The sequence below is a fragment of the Procambarus clarkii genome, chromosome 30 (assembly GCF_040958095.1).
Source record: "Procambarus clarkii isolate CNS0578487 chromosome 30, FALCON_Pclarkii_2.0, whole genome shotgun sequence".
In the NCBI taxonomy this organism is placed as follows: Eukaryota; Metazoa; Arthropoda; class Malacostraca; order Decapoda; family Cambaridae; genus Procambarus; species Procambarus clarkii.
The window spans coordinates 25,293,245-25,311,888 of NC_091179.1; the positions used below are offsets into that span (position 1 = coordinate 25,293,245).

At 52.6% G+C, this 18,644-nt stretch overlaps 1 non-coding gene across 1 annotated transcript; it reads left to right on the forward strand.

Moving 5' to 3' along the window:
- The first annotated feature begins 13,016 nt into the window (after positions 1-13,016).
- TRNAR-CCU (transfer RNA arginine (anticodon CCU)) lies at positions 13,017-13,089 on the forward strand. The gene has a single exon. It is a non-coding gene; the product is annotated as a tRNA-Arg (tRNA).
- The last annotated feature ends 5,555 nt before the right edge of the window (positions 13,090-18,644 follow it).

Below are 18,644 nucleotides of genomic sequence, written 5' to 3' on the forward strand. Positions count from 1 at the left end.
AGGATAACAGCAGCAGCATATGCCAGGTTAGCTAACATAAGAACGGCCTTTAGAAACTTGTGTAAGGAATCTTTCAGAACATTATATACCACATATGTCAGACCAATCCTGGAGTATGCGGCTCCAGCATGGAGTCCATATCTAGTCAAGGATAAGACTAAACTGGAAAAGGTTCAAAGGTTTGCCACCAGACTAGTACCCGAGCTGAGAGGTATGAGCTACGAGAAGAGACTACGGGAATTAAACCTCACTTCGTTGGAAGACAGAAGAGTTAGGGGGGACATGATCACCACATTCAAGATTCTCAAGGGAATCGACAGGGTTGATAAAGACAGGCTATTTAACACAAGGGGCACACGCACTAGGGGACACAGGTGGAAACTGAGTGCCCAAATGAGCCACAGAGATATTAGAAAGAACTTTTTTAGTGTCAGAGTGGTTGACAAATGGAATGCATTAGGAAGCGATGTGGTGGAGGCTGACTCCATACACAGTTTCAAGTGTAGATATGATAGAGCCCGATAGGCTCAGGAATCTGTACACCTGTTGATTGACGGTTGAGAGGCGGGACAAAAGAGCCAGAGCTCAACCCCCGCAAACACAACTAGGTGAGTACAACTAGGTGAGCTGCTGCTAGGCGCACGAGGTCCAGTGGAGAGATGCCCACTCAGCCTCAGCTTGGGGGGAGGTTATCTTGAGATAATTTCGGGGCTTTAGTGTCCCCGCGGCCCGGTCCTCGACCAGGCCTCCACCCCCTAGGAAGCAGCCCGTGACAGCTGACTAGCTCCCAGGTACCTATTTACTGCTAGGTAACAGGAGCATCAGAGTGAAAGAAACTCTGTCAATTGTTTCTCGCCGGCACCCGGGATCGAACCCGGGACCACAGGATCACTCGTCCAGTGTTCTGTCGGCTCAGCCGTCGGCTCCCTAGTGAGGACCATCCCAGGTGAGGACAGATATGGAGCTTGCCGAGACGAGCACAGGTACTTCAGAGCAAATGATAACACATTTAGATAGCAAGATCAGCGGCAATATAGACCCCCTTAAATCGCACACATCAAAAGATCACTTTATTATCCATTAAGAAAGTGTTCGCTTAGTGTAACTAGCGAACCACAAGTGTAAACTGCTCACCCTAACGATCGTCGCGGTCTTGTACCTGAACCCAGCCCACCCGTTCTCGCACTTTCTTACAGTCAATATTGACTTATTAAATACGTGTGACGTACTAAACATAATAGTTTACCTTGAAAAGCTTCATAGAAAACACCGACCTTACCTAACCTTCTTAGTATGTTAACATAAGCATTTTATTGCTTCGTAATTACAATTATTACTTAACCTATACCTATAATAGGTATAGCCTATACTTAACCTATGCCTATAATAGGTTAAGTAATAATTGTAATTACGAAGCAATAAGATGCTTATCTTAACATACTAAGAAGGTTAGGTAAAGTCGGTGTTTTCTATGAACCTTTTCAAGGTAAACTAGTATGTTTAGTATGTCACATATGCACGTATTTAATAAGTCAATATTGACTATACGAAAGTGCGAGAACGGGTTGACCCAGCGTGTGTGTGACGCTGTACCCGCAGCTTCCGTCATCTCGGCTCGTACGTCGCGTTAATTACGCAATCGCCCGATTAGTTTAACAATTTAATGCGTTAGTCAGAGTTGAAACACCGTATTATTGACGTTTTCTATACATCGACTTCGTTAGGTTAGGCGGGTTGCCTGGGTTCGTACGCTTCTGTGTTGATAGAACAGTCGTAATGGCGTACGGAGTGGCTCCCACAAGCCAGGAATGAGGGGCAGGATGAACTAAACACTGTTCATGATAGGAGAAAAACACTAACTTCATTGGAACGGAATGAAAGAGTGAGAGCCGTGAGAGACACAAGAGTGAGAGTCAGAAGAGCAAGAGCCGTGAGACACACAAGAGTGAGAGCACTCTGGCATCGTAAACATACCCTTCACTACCCCATAATCTGAGGCAATTACCACAATACTGAATCGTCGTCACACAAGTTTCAGGACAGTGAAAATACATCACTCTGCGGTAAGACATCGTCAGTGGCGTCACCAAACAGCGGGAAGAACACACACACACGACGCCGGAACCACCAGCCAGTTACACCGCCAACAGTAACCACCAATTATGGGATCCCTGAGAGTCCCAGCACCTCTACGAGGCTCTATAATGCCTGTGTCAACCTCAGTGGGTTACTCTAGAGTCCATTTAAGGGGAAACTACCCTAAGAAATATGTTGCAAGACGGCAGACTTAATACCTACTCATCCGGCTCTTGGCCAGCAGACACTACCTACTCGTCCGGCTCATGGCCAGCAGACACAATACCTACTCGTCCGGCTCATGGCCAGCAGACACTACCTACTCATCCGGCTCATGGCCAGCAGACACTACCTACTCGTCCGGCTCATGGCCAGCAGACACTACCTACTCGTCCGGCTCATGGCCAGCAGACACAATACCTACTCGTCCGGCTCTTGTCCAGCAGACACTACCTACTCATCCGGCTCTTGTCCAGCAGACGCTACCTACTCGTCCGGCTCATGGCCAGCAGACACAATACCTACTCGTCCGACTCATGGCCAGCAGACACAATACCTACTCGTCCGGCTCTAGTCCAGCAGACACAATACCTACTCGTCCGACTCTTGTCCAGCAGACACTACCTACTCATCCGGCTCATGGCCAGCAGACACAATACCTACTCATCCGGCTCTTGTCCAGCAGACACAATACCTACTCGTCCGGCTCATGGCCAGCAGACAATACCTACTCGTCCGGCTCATGGCCAGCAGACACAATACCTACTCATCCGGCTCTTGTCCAGCAGACACAATACCTACTCGTCCGACTCATGGCCAGCAGACAATACCTACTCGTCCGGCTCTTGTCCAGCAGACAATACCTACTCGTCCGGCTCATGTCCAGCAGACACAATACCTACTCATCCGGCTCATGGCCAGCAGACAATACCTACTCGTCCGGCTCATGGCCAGCAGACAATACCTACTCGTCCGGCTCATGGCCAGCAGACGTCAGCACAGCAACACCAGTAACATCAGCATCTCCGTAGAAATAAATTCAAGTAGATCACGTTGTTATACATTATCCACGTTACAGTGAGACACGTGAGTGTATGAGAGGTGTGGGTAAATGGGGGAATTGTACGTGAATAGTTGGCCCAATTGTGGTTCTCTTACCAGTAAGATCACCTCCCACTGACGCAAGAGACTCCCTCACCAGTAAGATCACGTCCCACTGACGCAAGAGACTCCCTCACCAGTAAGATCACGTCCCACTGACGCAAGAGCCTCCCTCACCTGTAAGATCACGTCCCACTGACGCAAGAGGCTCCCTCACCTGTAAGATCACCTCCCACTGACGCAAGAGGCTCCCTCACCTGTAAGATCACGTCCCACTGACGCAAGAGGCTCCCTCACCTGTAAGATCACGTCCCACTGACGCAAGAGGCTCCCTCACCAGTAAGATCACGTCCCACTGACGCAAGAGACTCCCTCACCTGTAAGATCACGTCCCACTGACGCAAGAGACTCCCTCACCAGTAAGATCACGTCACACTGACGCAAGAGACTCCCTCACCAGTAAGATCACGTCACACTGACGCAAGAGACTCCCTCACCAGTAAGATCACGTCCCACTGACGCAAGAGACTCCCTCACCTGTAAGATCACGTCCCACTGACGCAAGAGACTCCCTCACCAGTAAGATCACGTCACACTGACGCAAGAGACTCCCTCACCTGTAAGATCACGTCCCACTGACGCAAGAGACTCCCTCACCTGTAAGATCACGTCCCACTGACGCAAGAGACGCCCTCACCTGTAAGATCACGTCCCACTGACGCAAGAGACGCCCTCACCAGTAAGATCACGTCCCACTGACGCAAGAGCCTCCCTCACCAGTAACATGACGGATCACCAAGACCATAGAGCCCTCCAGGACATGTGCTGAGGGAGCCTGGGAGTAGCGGATGTGTGGGGGTGTCGTTGGGGTGGTGACTGCTGGCCATTACTGTAATGACTGAAACTCCCCTTCCTCCTTACCCCAACCTTCTCCTTACCCCCTACCGTCTCCCTCCCTTACCCACTGTGCCTGCCCTCTCCTCCCTTGCTCTCCCTTCCCCACTCTCCCTCCCTCCTTGTTGACTTTGCTTAGTGGAGTGATTAGAGGCTTTTTTTAACAGGTTGGTACAGGAGTGGACGGACTCCTGTGAGCAGATTTGCAGCTGTCGCTTCTCATTGCTCATCTCACCCTATTAGTTCCCCAGGAACTCTAATAGGGTGAGATTTACAACCAGGTTCCCAATTATATTTAGTGAAAGAACTGGTTCCTATTGCTACCTTTTTTTCCCCCTACCACAGACGTGGCCACACATTTACAATGCTAACCTACTGCGACTTGTAAGTTGGAGTACAAGTTCCAAAGGCTGCAACTGATAAGTTAAAGCACAGGTTACTAGGAGTTTGGGTGGTGAGCAGGAGTACAAGATCCAAGGGTCACTCTTTGACCTTGTACCCCTGCCTTGTACCCCCCTGCCTTGTACCCCCTGCCTTGTGCCCCCTGCCTTGTACCCCTGTCTTGTACCCCCTGCCTTGTACCCCTGCCTTGTACCCCTTGCCTTGTACCCCTTGCCTAGTACCCCTGCCTTGTACCCCCTGCCTTGTACCCCTTGCCTTGTACCCCCCTGCCTTGTACCCCTGCCTTGTACCCCTGCCTTGTACCCCTGCCTTGTACCCCCTGCCTTGTACCCTTGCCTTGTACCTCCTGCCTTGTACCCCTGCCTTGTACCCCCTGCCTTGTACCCCCTGCCTTGTACCCCTTGCCTTGTACCCCTTGCCTTGTACCCCTTGCCTTGTACCCCTGCCTTGTACCCCTGCCTTGTACCCCCTGCCTTGTACCCCTGCCTTGTACCCCCTGCCTTGTACCCCTGCCTTGTACCCCCTGCCTTGTACCCCTGCCTTGTACCCCCTGCCGTGTACCCCCTGCCTTGTACCCCTGCCTTGTACCCCTGCCTTGTACCCCTGCCTTGTACCCCTGCCTTGTACCCCTGCCTTGTACCCCTGCCTTGTACCCCTGCCTTGTACCCCCTGCCGTGTACCCCCTGCCTTGTACCCCTGCCTTGTACCCCTGCCTTGTACCCCTGCCTTGTACCCCCCTGCCTTGTACCCTTGCCTTGTACCCCTGCCTTGTATCCCTGCCTTGTACCCCCTGCCTTGTACCCCTTGCCTTGTTCCCCTGCCATGTACCCCTTGCCTTGTACCTCTGCCTTGTACCCCCTGCCTTGTACCCCTGCCTTGTACCCCTTGCCTTGTACCCCTTGCCTTGTACCCCTGCCTTGTACCCCCTGCCTTGTACCCCTGCCTTGTACCCCTTGCCTTGTACCCCTTGCCTTGTACCCCCTGCCTTGTACCCCCTGCCTTGTACCCCTGCCTTGTACCCCTGCCTTGTACCCCTGCCTTGTACCCCTGCCTTGTACCCCCTGCCTTGTACCCCCTGCCTTGTACCCCCTGCCTTGTACCCCTGCCTTGTACCCCAGCCTTGTACCCTTGCCTTAGGACTGCCCCTGTCAGTCTTCCATGAGCTTGCCTACAGATCCCAGGTTCAGGAATAACCTGGGTAAATACAGGCTTGGAAACAAGGTTCTTAAATTATAGTAATCGTTAGATCACTGGATTGTTTCGTGCGTAGTTTAGACATTTATGAACTAGATGGGTGAGTGACTGTCCCAAAAAAGGTCGTTGCACCATTTCTGAAAGTAATGAGGTTAACACCTTTAGTTGTGAAGAGTGCCAGGAGGGGTGACCCCTTGACCCCTCGCTGGCAGTGCCAGTGACCTGGGATGACCTTCCTCAATAGCCTGGCACCTTCCCACACCACGTGGGGGGAGGTGTGGTGGTGGTGGGGGGGAGGTGTGGTGGTGGTGGGGGGGTGGTGGTGGGGGTGGGGGGGTGGTGGTGGTGGTAGGGGAGGGTTGTGGTGGTGGTGGGGGAGGGTTGTGGTGGTGGGGGGGGGAGGGTTGTGGTGGTGGGGGGGGGAGGGTTGTGGTGGCACCACAACACAGAAACAAGCGGTGTGTGTGCTCTGTGTGGTTAGATTTATGCCGGAAGGACTTGAACTGGCGGCTACTGACGAGGGTTAATGGCGCCCACTTACAAGCCTTTTCATGTCCGACCCGACCCGACCCGACCCGACCCGACCCGACCCGACCCGACCCGACCTTTTCACCGTCACCGTCACCCTGGTAATGTATAGCTGGTTAAGCGTGATTCATGATAATGGTTTAGGGGGTGGGGGGGGAGGGGGTGGGGGGGGAGGGGGTGGGGGGGGGAGGGGGTGGGGAGGCGCGCTGCCTGGTACACACCCTGCCTGGTACCAGTAGTACCAGTACCACCCTCCACCCAGCCTGGTACCAGTAGTACCAGTACCACACTCCACCCTGCCTGGTACCAGTAGTACCAGTACCACCCTCCACCCAGCCTGGTACCAGTAGTACCAGTACCACACTCCACCCTGCCTGGTACCAGTAGTACCAGTACCACCCTCCACCCTGCCTGGTACCAGTAGTACCAGTACCACCCTCCACCCTGCCTGGTACCAGTAGTACCAGTACCACCCTCCACCCTGCCTGGTACCAGTAGTACCAGTACCACACTCCACCCTGCCTGGTACCAGTAGTACCAGTATCACCCTCCACCCTGCCTGGTACCAGTAGTACCAGTACCACCCTCCACCCTGCCTGGTACCAGTAGTACCAGTATCACCCTCCACCCTGCCTGGTACCAGTAGTACCAGTACCACCCTCCACCCTGCCTGGTACCAGTAGTACCAGTATCACCCTCCACCCTGCCTGGTACCAGTAGTACCAGTACCACCCTCCACCCTGCCTGGTACCAGTAGTACCAGTACCACCCTCCACCCTGCCTGGTACCAGTAGTACCAGTACCACCCTCCACCCTGCCTGGTACCAGTAGTACCAGTACCACCCTCCACCCTGCCTGGTACCAGTAGTACCAGTACCACCCTCCACCCTGCCTGGTACCAGTAGTACCAGTACCACCCTCCACCCTGCCTGGTACCAGTAGTACCAGTACCACCCTCCACCCTGCCTGGTACCAGTAGTACCAGTACCACCCTCCACCCTGCCTGGTACCAGTAGTACCAGTACCACCCTCCACCCTGCCTGGTACCAGTAGTACCAGTACCATCCCCCCCCCGCCTGGTACTGGTACTACTCCAGTTAGCAAGCAGCCAATATAGTTATAAGGTATATAGAATTGATGTATTCGTGACTATAATAATTTCCGTTGAGGTCTGACAAACACCTTTCGTGCCCTCTGTAATGCTTTTTGCGCTACCGCTCACAGGATGAGTATGGGGTGCACAATAAACTAGCCGTCTTCGGCGGCAACAGTGAAAAATATCTTCTCATAGCTCGTTTTTTTGTTTTTTTTGTTTTGTTTTTTTTGAGGTATATACAAGAGTTGTTACATTCTTGTAGAGCCACTAGTACGCGTAGCGTTTCGGGCAAGTCCTTAATCCTACGGTCCCTGGAATACGATCCCCTGCCGCGAAGAATCGTTTTTTCATCCAAGTACACATTTTACTGTTGCGTTAAACAGAGGCTACAGTTAAGGAATTGCGCCCAGTAAATCCTCCCCGGCCAGGATACGAACCCATGACATAGCGCTCGCGGAACGCCAGGCGAGCCTAACTGTTAAGCCTAACTACTACTTACCCTGGAACACAACCCACCAGTCGGTTTACAGACATGTCCCAAGTTACTGCTGACTTACGAAGAGTGAACAGTTAAGGCTCGGTGCCTAGTCGATCCTCCCTCTGTAGTCAAGAGTTGGCCAACATGACAGCGGAGCCAAGGGTCGTTGCTGTGTACCAGTGCGTGAAGGGTGTTAGGAGGCCCCCATACCTACACGTCTCTAGTATCAATAAAGGTTGAGAATGTTGCATTAACGCCGCTGTAGACTCGAATATCAAGCAACATTGGTGTAAACACAAGACAGGAACCTCCTCGGGTCGAGTGCCGGGTATTACAACACAAGACAGGAACCTCCTCGGGTCGAGTGCCGGGTATTACAACACAAGACAGGAACCTCCTCGGGTCGAGTGCCGGGTATTACAACACAAGACAGGAACCTCCTCGGGTCGAGTGCCGGGTATTACAACACAAGACAGGAACCTCCTCGGGTCGAGTGCCGGGTATTACAACACAAGACAGGAACCTCCTCGGGTCGAGTGCCGGGTATTACAACACAAGACAGGAACCTCCTCGGGTCGAGTGCCGGGTATTACAACACAAGACAGGAACCTCCTCGGGTCGAGTGCCGGGTATTACAACACAAGACAGGAACCTCCTCGGGTCGAGTGCCGGGTATTACAACTATTGCAAGATTTTCTGCCTGATTTTTACTTAGGCTTTGCAGTGTTGCTTTTGAATCAGTGCAAACCACTGCACCATTAGTGTTCCGTTCAAGAAACCTTAACGCCATAACAATGGCAGTTAGCTCTGCTTGCGTTGAAGAAGCATAGTTCTCAATACGCGCTTTTTCTTCATTTCTGCGTTGGAAAGTATTATCCTTGATTACCGTGTATGCTGCACCAGCCCTGCCATTGACAGGATTAGATGACCCGTCAGTGTAGATTTGATCTAGTTCATCTCCGGCTTCTTTATAAATGTCCTCGAGATACTTGTGCCTCATTTCTTGTGGTATCATGTTGGATTTTTTCGTTGCCATTTCATTGATGATAATCCTGAATGAGTCATCCTCCCAGAGAGGTAACTTATCTACAGGCAGGAGCTCACGGGCTTGCTCAAGCAGGTGAAGCTCTTCGAGGTAGCAGACTGATCTGTGGTGCCATTTTTTTCTTCTCCTATTTCCACCTGAAAGTAACACAGAGCTCAGTTTTTTCTTTACAATATCATTGTAATGGGGATCTCTGGCTATCCTAACTGCAAGCTTAGCATTCAGCTCCTGAATTCTACTTTTAACACTGGGTCTCGGTCCGGACCGACCGGACCGGTAGCGCCGGTCCCCGACCAAGACACCTGGAGTTTATAAATACGGACCCAACGTCCTGGCTTTTGTTATATTCAGATGTGAGGAGTTTGTGTATATACACAGTATACTATACACCACAGTATACTATACACCACAGTATACTACACACCACAGTATACTACACACCACAGTATACTACACACCACAGTAGACTACACACCACAGTAGACTACACACCACAGTAGACTACACACCACAGTAGATTACACACCACAGTATACTACACACCACAGTAGACTACACACCACAGTAGACTACACACCACAGTATACTACACACCACAGTATACTACACACCACAGTAGACTACACACCACAGTATACTACACACCACAGTATACTACACACCACAGTAGACTACACACCACAGTATACTACACACCACAGTATACTACACACCACAGTAGACTACACACCACAGTATACTACACACCACAGTAGACTACACACCACAGTATACTACACACCGCAGTATACTACACACCACAGTATACTACACACCACAGTATACTACACACCAAGCAGTCGTAACACTCAGGTGACGACTGTTAGCACTGTACCTGAGATGAGGTACACTCCCCTCCGCTAAGGTACACCCAGGTACACTCCCCTCCGCCGAAGGTACACCCAGGTACACCCAACAAGGCCCCCACACCCCCCTAGCCAATATATCGACCGTGCAGGAAAGGCAGCAAGCAACTTCCGGGTCGTACCTACGGACAATGTCGCTCGAGCGAACAAAACATCTATTCCGTGTTGCCTTCCATATTGTTGTGTTGACAGTCAATTAGTGGCGGCAGCGTGGAGGATCAACCCATCACTGTGCGTGCACACAGTTGAGCACCGAGCCCCCTGGTTCACTTGGAGCACTGAGCACTGGTGGTACTGGTCCACTACGAGCATGCACTGAGCACTAACACTTGGAGTACTGAGCACTGGTGCTACTGGTCCACTACGAGCATGCACTGAGCACTAACACTTGGAGTACTGAGCACTGGTGCTACTGGTCCACTACGAGTATGCACTGAGCACTAGCACTTGGAGGACTGAGTACTGGGGCTACTGGTCCACTACGAGCATGCACTGAGCACTAACACTTGGAGCACTGAGCACTGATGGTACTGGTCCACTACGAACATGCACTGAGCACTAACACTTGGAGTACTGAGCACTGGTGCTACTGGTCCACTACGAGCATGCACTGAGCACTAACACTTGGAGTACTGAGCACTGGTGCTACTGGTCCACTACGAGTATGCACTGAGCACTAGCACTTGGAGTACTGAGCACTGGTGGTACTGGTCCACTACGAGCATGCACTGAGCACTAACACTTGGAGTACTGAGCACTGGTGGTACTGGTCCACTACGAGCATGCACTGAGCACTAGCACTTGGAGTACTGAGCACTGGTGCTACTGGTCCACTACGAGCATGCACTGAGCACTAACACTTGGAGTACTGAGCACTGGTGCTACTGGTCCACTACGAGTATGCACTGAGCACTAGCACTTGGAGGACTGAGTACTGGGGCTACTGGTCCACTACGAGCATGCACTGAGCACTAACACTTGGAGCACTGAGCACTGATGGTACTGGTCCACTACGAACATGCACTGAGCACTAACACTTGGAGTACTGAGCACTGGTGCTACTGGTCCACTACGAGCATGCACTGAGCACTAACACTTGGAGTACTGAGCACTGGTGCTACTGGTCCACTACGAGTATGCACTGAGCACTAGCACTTGGAGTACTGAGCACTGGTGGTACTGGTCCACTACGAGCATGCACTGAGCACTAACACTTGGAGTACTGAGCACTGGTGGTACTGGTCCACTACGAGCATGCACTGAGCACTAGCACTTGGAGGACTGAGTACTGGGGCTACTGGTCCACTACGAGCATGCACTGAGCACTAACACTTGGAGTACTGAGCACTGGTGGTACTGGTCCACTACGAGCATGCACTGAGCACTAGCACTTGGAGGACTGAGTACTGGGGCTACTGGTCCACTACGAGCATGCACTGAGCACTAACACTTGGAGCACTGAGCACTGATGGTACTGGTCCACTACGAACATGCACTGAGCACTAACACTTGGAGTACTGAGCACTGGTGCTACTGGTCCACTACGAGCATGCACTGAGCACTAACACTTGGAGTACTGAGCACTGGTGCTACTGGTCCACTACGAGTATGCACTGAGCACTAGCACTTGGAGGACTGAGTACTGGGGCTACTGGTCCACTACGAGCATGCACTGAGCACTAACACTTGGAGCACTGAGCACTGATGGTACTGGTCCACTACGAACATGCACTGAGCACTAACACTTGGAGTACTGAGCACTGGTGCTACTGGTCCACTACGAGCATGCACTGAGCACTAACACTTGGAGTACTGAGCACTGGTGCTACTGGTCCACTACGAGTATGCACTGAGCACTAGCACTTGGAGGACTGAGTACTGGGGCTACTGGTCCACTACGAGCATGCACTGAGCACTAACACTTGGAGCACTGAGCACTGATGGTACTGGTCCACTAAGAGAATGTACTGAGCACTAACACTTGGAGTACTGAGCACTGGTGGCACTGGTCCACCTGGAGGAGTGAGCACCGTGACCAAGGGATGAGCTAGGAGCCATCAGGATGCAGCCATAAGTAGTGCCGGCGCCCCCAGAGAGAGGTGTAACCACGCCAAATACCGCTCCCCTGCTCTAAACACACACACACACGCCTCCAAACATTATGTTTGGTTACTTTTAATGTCACATATATCTTAATTAAGGTTAGTTCCGGCCGTTCACCCCCACGATCGCCGCGCTTATATGCACACATACATATGTATAAGTATATCTTGCTGCAGCAGAGCTAGCATACTCTGAGGTGGCTAGCGCTGAGCAGAGCTAGTATGTAATTGACTTCAACCACATGGAAGGTTCTAAGACTTTGAATTGCTTGTATCAGAGCCCATAAAGGTGTTGGGAGACAACACTAAGCCTATGATAGGAAAGTTTGAGCAGTTAGAAACAACGTCACACGGGCTCACCATAGCCCGTGCTACTTGGAACTTTGTTCCAGGGAGCGAATCTTAAATAACAAACAATGCCAGACTTTTACCAAAAGTATACTATATTACTCACAGTTTAATTTACCTGAATTTACCTGAGGGGGGCCACATCTCTCTATTGTGGTTTCGATGATTACAGGAAGCGAGCGGCTTGTCAGTGGTTTCCCCCCATTTGTACTGAGGATTTTATCGAGATCCAGATTTATGTCAGATTTTAAAGCCGCGTTTAAGCACATACGGCTTCGGCGAGTAGGCGGTTCCATAGGTCTCAAGGTTGAAGGAGCATCTCTTGTTTTCTCTCGCACACTGTGGCTTGTTGGACTTGAAACCGTTGCTCCCAACCACTTGGGGTGGACGGTAGAGCGACCTGGCTTCATGCAGGTCGGCGTTCAATTCCCGACCGTCCAAGTGGTTGGGCACCATTCCTCCCCCCCCCCTCCTGATAACCCCCTCTTCACTTGCGTTATATTTGACCTTTCGAAGAAGTTATCTTGAAATCTTGAGATGATTTCGGGGCTTTTTAGTGTCCCCGCGGCCCGTTCCTCGACCAGGCCTCCACCCCCAGGAAGCAGCCCGTGACAGCTGACTAACACTCAGGTACCTATTTTACTGCTAGGTAACAGGGGCATAGGGTGAAAGAAACTCTGCCCATTGTTTCTCGCCGGCGCCTGGGATCGAACCCAGGACCACAGGATCACAAGTCCAGCGTGCTATCCGCTCGGCCGACCGGCTCCCATAACTTGAGGTTGTCTGGATCAATACCATCTTCATGGTTCAGTAATTAAAGCTTCGACGAGCACATCCTCGGAGACCCGCCCCTGTGGCCCAATGGATAAGGCATTGGCCTCCTAAGCCAAGGATTGTGGGTTCGAGTCCCACCAGGGGTTATTTTTTTCCTGAAAATTTTCATAAAACATGAATTTTCTTCTGAAAATTTTTGTTTTATGACAATTTTTCAGACGAAAATTCCCCATTAGTGGGACTCTGGATCAACACGAGGTAGGTGACTGGAGGGGGGTGGGGAGACTGTGACTGGTGACAGTTATCATGGTGACTGGTGACTGTAGGGGACACAGAGACCGTGACTGGTGACTGTAGGGGGGGGGGAGACTGTGACTGGTGACAGTTATCATGGTGACTGGTGACTGTTATCATGGTGCCTGGTGACTGGAGGGGACACAGAGACTGTGACTGGTGGCAGTTATCATGGTGACTGGTGGCAGTTATCATGGTGACTGGTGACTGTAGAGGGGACACAGAGACTGTGACTGGTGGCAGTTATCATGGTGACTGGTGGCAGTTATCATGGTGGCTGGTGACAGTTATCATGGTGACTGGTGACTGTAGAGGGGACACAGAGACTGTGACTGGTGACAGTTATCATGGTGACTGGTGGCAGTTATCATGGTGACTGGTGACAGTTATCGTGGTGACTGGTGACTGTAGAGGGGACACAGAGACTGTGACTGGTGGCAGTTATCATGGTGACTGGTGACAGTTATCATGGTGACTGGTGACTGTAGAGGGGACAGAGACCGTGACTGGTGGCAGTTATCATGGTGACTGGTGACTGGAAGGGGGGACACACAGACTGCATGCAGTTCCGTATTGTTTAACTTCACCCTGACGAGTCCCTTATCTAATGACCACCCTCCCTACAACCCATTAATATATATATACCTGCCTTGGTCTGACTTGGTCTGAATGGCATGGTCTGACCTGGCATGGTCTGACCTGGCATGGTCTGACCTGGCTTGGCCGGACTTGGCCGGACTTGACCTGGCTTAACCTCGCCAGGTCCTGCCACAGGTCAGAAGGTGGACCAGTATTGGTGAGAAGAGAGAGAGAGAGAGGAGCTGAGAGAGAGAGAGAGAGAGAGAAAGAGAGAGAGAGAGAGAGAGGAGAGACAAAATTAAATTGATTACCTAACAAATAAAGGTGAGGATGTGTGTGTGTAGTGTGTGTGTAGTGTGGGTGAGCTTTTCTTACACAGCTGACGCCGTAAAGGTCAAGTGTGACGTAGTCATGACGTCATGGGGTGACCTTTGCGGTGATTTCGGGGCTTAGCGTCCCAGGGGCCCGGTCCCCGACCAGGCCTCGCACACAATACCTGGGTAAGGACACGATTCGTTCTTAAAAGAAACTGTTTATGGGCGACAAACTTGTATTGTGTCTAATGTGCTCAAGTAATTAATGCAATTGACCCAGTGTGTGTTGACTCGCCTAGTTGTGCTTGCGGGGGTTGAGCTCTGGCTCCTTGGTCCCTCCTCTTAACTCTTTTGGTGTATATAGTGCGTGTATTAACCTAACCAACCCTACCTAACCTAACCTAACCTATCTTTATAGGTTAGGTAGCCGAAAAAGTTAGGTTAGGTAGTCGAAAAACAAATAATTCATGAAAACTTGGCTTATTAGGCAAATCGGGCCTTGCATAGTAGGCTGAGAAGTGCGTTCTGGCTACTAGGTACGACATTATATATATATATATATATATATATATATATATATATATATATATATATATATATATATATATATATATATATATATATATATATGGATGAGCGGATAGAGTGTGAGAGTAGTGTGAGAGGTAGAGACAGACTCCGGGGGTGATCACCCTAGCCAGGACAACACTGGTGGGGGGTGCCGGGTGGAGCCCAGACTTGTCGGCCGGTCAGCTGCCGGGACATGCTCTTAATATGGGTAAATATTCGCCAAGCAATCCTTTCCTGGCAATGGTTCCTGGAGACCCAGTGCGACACACGCACGCACGCACGCACTCACGCACACACACACACACACACACACACACACACACACACACACACACACACACACACACACACACACACACACACACACACACACACACACACTGGTCTACCAGTTTATCAATGTCCGTGTTAGAGAGAAATTTTGTGGAGTGTGACGGTGGAAGCGTTCACAGACGCTGTAGGGATACAATCTTAACAATACAACAATACAACAATTATACAGCAGAGAGCTTATTAGACCATACCAGGACGCTCCTGTGCAAATCCACCCGCATCCCTTCATATTATTATTATTATTACTGATGTCTAACCTACGCTTGAAACAACCTATGCTGCCAGGTCTATCGTGTTAACCGGTAATTTGTCCCGTAACGGCTTTCAAACACCGCCGCGTGACTCGTTACAAATTCAAATTCAAATCCAGCGATTCGTAATGTCAACAAGGATGAGAGGACGCGAGTAATGACCATAGATGGCGCGGAGCCGGCGGCGGGTGGAGGCTCCAGGGCCCCGGGTCCGGTATAATGACTCAGGCTCCTCACTCACCTGTAATGACTCACGGGCGTGGGGCGTCAGGTGACTCACCCTTCCCACACTCACGCCCATGTCTGCGCCCACACCCACGCCCACACCCACACCCACACCCACGCCCACACCCACGCCCACACCCACGCCCACACCCACACCCACACCCACGCCCACACCCACGCCCACACCCACACCCACACCCACGCCCACGCCCACACCCACACTCACGGGTCCGCACGTCCTCCACATTTCCTGATTTGGATTTGATATTTTTGCAAAGATACCCAGTGGTATCTTTGGTTATCATGCCCCCCACCCAGTGGTTATCATGCCCCACCCAGTGGTTATCATGCCCCACCCAGTGGTTATCATGCCCCACCCAGTGGTTATCATGCCCCACCCAGTGGGTCTCTTGAGGTTATCTTGAGGTGATTTCGGGGCTTAGTGTCCCCGCGGCCCGGTCCTCGACCAGGCCTCCACCCCCAGGAAGCAGCCTGTAGCAGCTGTCTAACTCCCAAGTACCTATTTACTCCTAAGTGAACAGGTGCATCAGGGTGAAGGAAACCTTTTTGCCCATTTGTCTCCGCCTTCACCGGGGATCGAACTCGGAACCTCGGGACTACGAATCCGACGCGCTGTCCACTCAGCTGTCAGGCGCCCTGCATTCGTCCCCCCCCCCCCTGACGGTAGTGTGTGGACAGTCTTCCTGGTTGGGTGTCCCTGGCTGGGTGTGTGGGCTGCCCCTGGCTGGGTGTGTGGGGATGTCCCTGGCTGGGTGTCCCTGGCTGGGTGTCCCTGGCTGGGTGTGTGGGCTGCCCCTGGCTGGGTGTGTGGGGGTGTCCCTGGCTGGGTGTCCCTGGTTGGGTGTCCCTGGCTGGGTGTGTGGGGGTGTCCCTGGCTGGGTGTGTGGGCTGCCCCTGGCTGGGTGTGTGGGGGTGTTCCTGGGTGGGTGTCCCTGGGTGGGTGTCCCTGGGTGGGTGTCCCTGGCTGGGTGTTCCTGGCTGGGTGTGTGGAGTGTCCCTGGCTGGGTGTCCCTGACTGGGCGTGTGGGGTGTCCCTGACTGGGTGTGTGGGGTGTCCCTGGCTGGGTGTGTGGGGTGTCCCTGGCTGGGTGTGTGGAGTGTCCCTGGCTGCGTGTCCCTGGCTGGGTGTGTGGGGTGTCCCTGGCTGGGTGTTCCTGGCTGGGTATGTGGGGTGTCCCTGGCTGGGTGTCCCTGGCTGGGCGTGTGGGGTGTCCCTGGCTGGGTGTGTGGTGTGTCCCTGGCTGGGTGTGTGGGGTGTCCCTGACTGGGTGTCCCTGGCTGGGTGTGTGGGCTGCCCCTGGCTGGGTGTGTGGGGGTGTCCCTGGCTGGGTGTGTGGGGTGTCCCTGGCTGGGTGTGTGTGGTGTCCCTGGCTGGGTATCCCTGGCTGGGTGTGTGGGGTGTCCCTGGCTGGGTGTCCCTGGCTGGGGTGTCCCTGGCTGGGGTGTCCCTGGCTGGGTGTCCCTGGCTGGGTGTCCCTGGCTGGGTGTGTGGGCTGCCCCTGGCTGGGTGTGTGGGGGTGTCCCTGGCTGGGTGTCCCTGGCTGGGTGTGTGGGGTGTCCCTGGCTGGGTGTCCTTGGCTGGGGTGTCCCTGGCTGGGTGTCCCTGGCTGGGTGTCCCTGGCTGGGTGTGTGGGCTGCCCCTGGCTGGGTGTGTGGGGGTGTCCCTGGCTGGGTGTCCCAGGCTGGGTGTGTGGGGTGTCCCTGGCTGGGTGTGTGTGGTGTCCCTGGCTGGGTGTCCCTGGCTGGGTGTGTGGGCTGCCCCTGGCTGGGTGTGTGGGGGTGTCCCTGGCTGGGTGTCCCTGGCTGGGTGTGTGGGGTGTCCCTGGCTGGGTGTGTGTGGTGTCCCTGGCTGGGTGTGTGTGGTGTCCCTGGCTGGGTGTCCCTGGCTGGGTGTGTGGGGTGTCCCTGGCTGGGTGTGTGTGGTGTCCCTGGCTGGGTGTCCCTGGCTGGGTGTCCCTGGCTGGGGTGTCCCTGGCTGGGTGGGAGCCGTGAACAAGGGCCAGGTAACCTGCCTGATTATCATGTGTCCCTCCGCTTATATGGGACACGAGACCCATATAGGGAAGGGGAGGGGGGAGGGGGCAGTGAGTCATGTCTGCCTTAGGTGTTATGGGGTGTCTACACCCTTCACCCCAGGGTGGAGAAGGGTGGTGTAGGGTGTCGGGAGGGGCAGGCATAGTGTGGGGTGTAGGTAGAGAGGTCAGCACACTGCTGTAGATGCAACCGCTGCTAAGGTTAGGCTCGGCACCCTTGGAGGTCTGCAGCCGTGAGGCAGATTCGAACCCCACGCACGTGGTACTCCCAAGCTAGGGGCCTAGACCACTACACTACAACATGGCCAAAATCAATGCAACATTGGATTCCACTGAATCCTCTAGGGTTCCTGAGGATTACAACTGAAGCCCAATTACATAAACATCATGTAGCAGTGAAAACATCATAGGAGCCGTGGGGAGGATTCGAACAGTTGGTATAGGGTTGTACTCACCTAGTTGTACTTGTGGGGGTTGATCTCTGGCTCTTAGGTCCCGTCTGTCAACTGTCAATCAACAGGTGTACAGGTTCCTGAACCTACTGGGCTCTATCATATCTACATTTGAAACTGTGTATGGAGTCAGCCTCCACCACATCACTGCCTAATGCATTCCACCTGTTAACTACTCTGACACTGAAAAAGTTCCTTCTAACGTCTCTGTGGCTCATGTGGGTACTCAGTTTCCACCTGTGTTCCCTTGTTCGCGTACCACCAGTGTTAAAAAGTTTATCTTTATCTACCCTGTCAATTCCTCTAAGAATTTTGTACGTAGTGATCATGTCTCCCCGAGCTTAGATATGAACTCCATGCTGGGGCTGCATACTCCAGGATTGGTCTGACATATGTGGTATACAAAGTTCTGAATGATTCTTTGCACGTGTCTAAATGCCGTTCTTATGTTACTCAATCTTGCATATGCTGCTGATGTTATCCTCTTGATATGGGCTTCAGGAGACAGGTCTGGTGTGATATCAACCTCCAAGTCTTTTTCTCTCTCTGACTCTTGAAGTATTTCATCTCCCAAATGGTACCTTGCAACTGGCCTCCTGCTCCCTACACCTATCTTCATTACATTACAT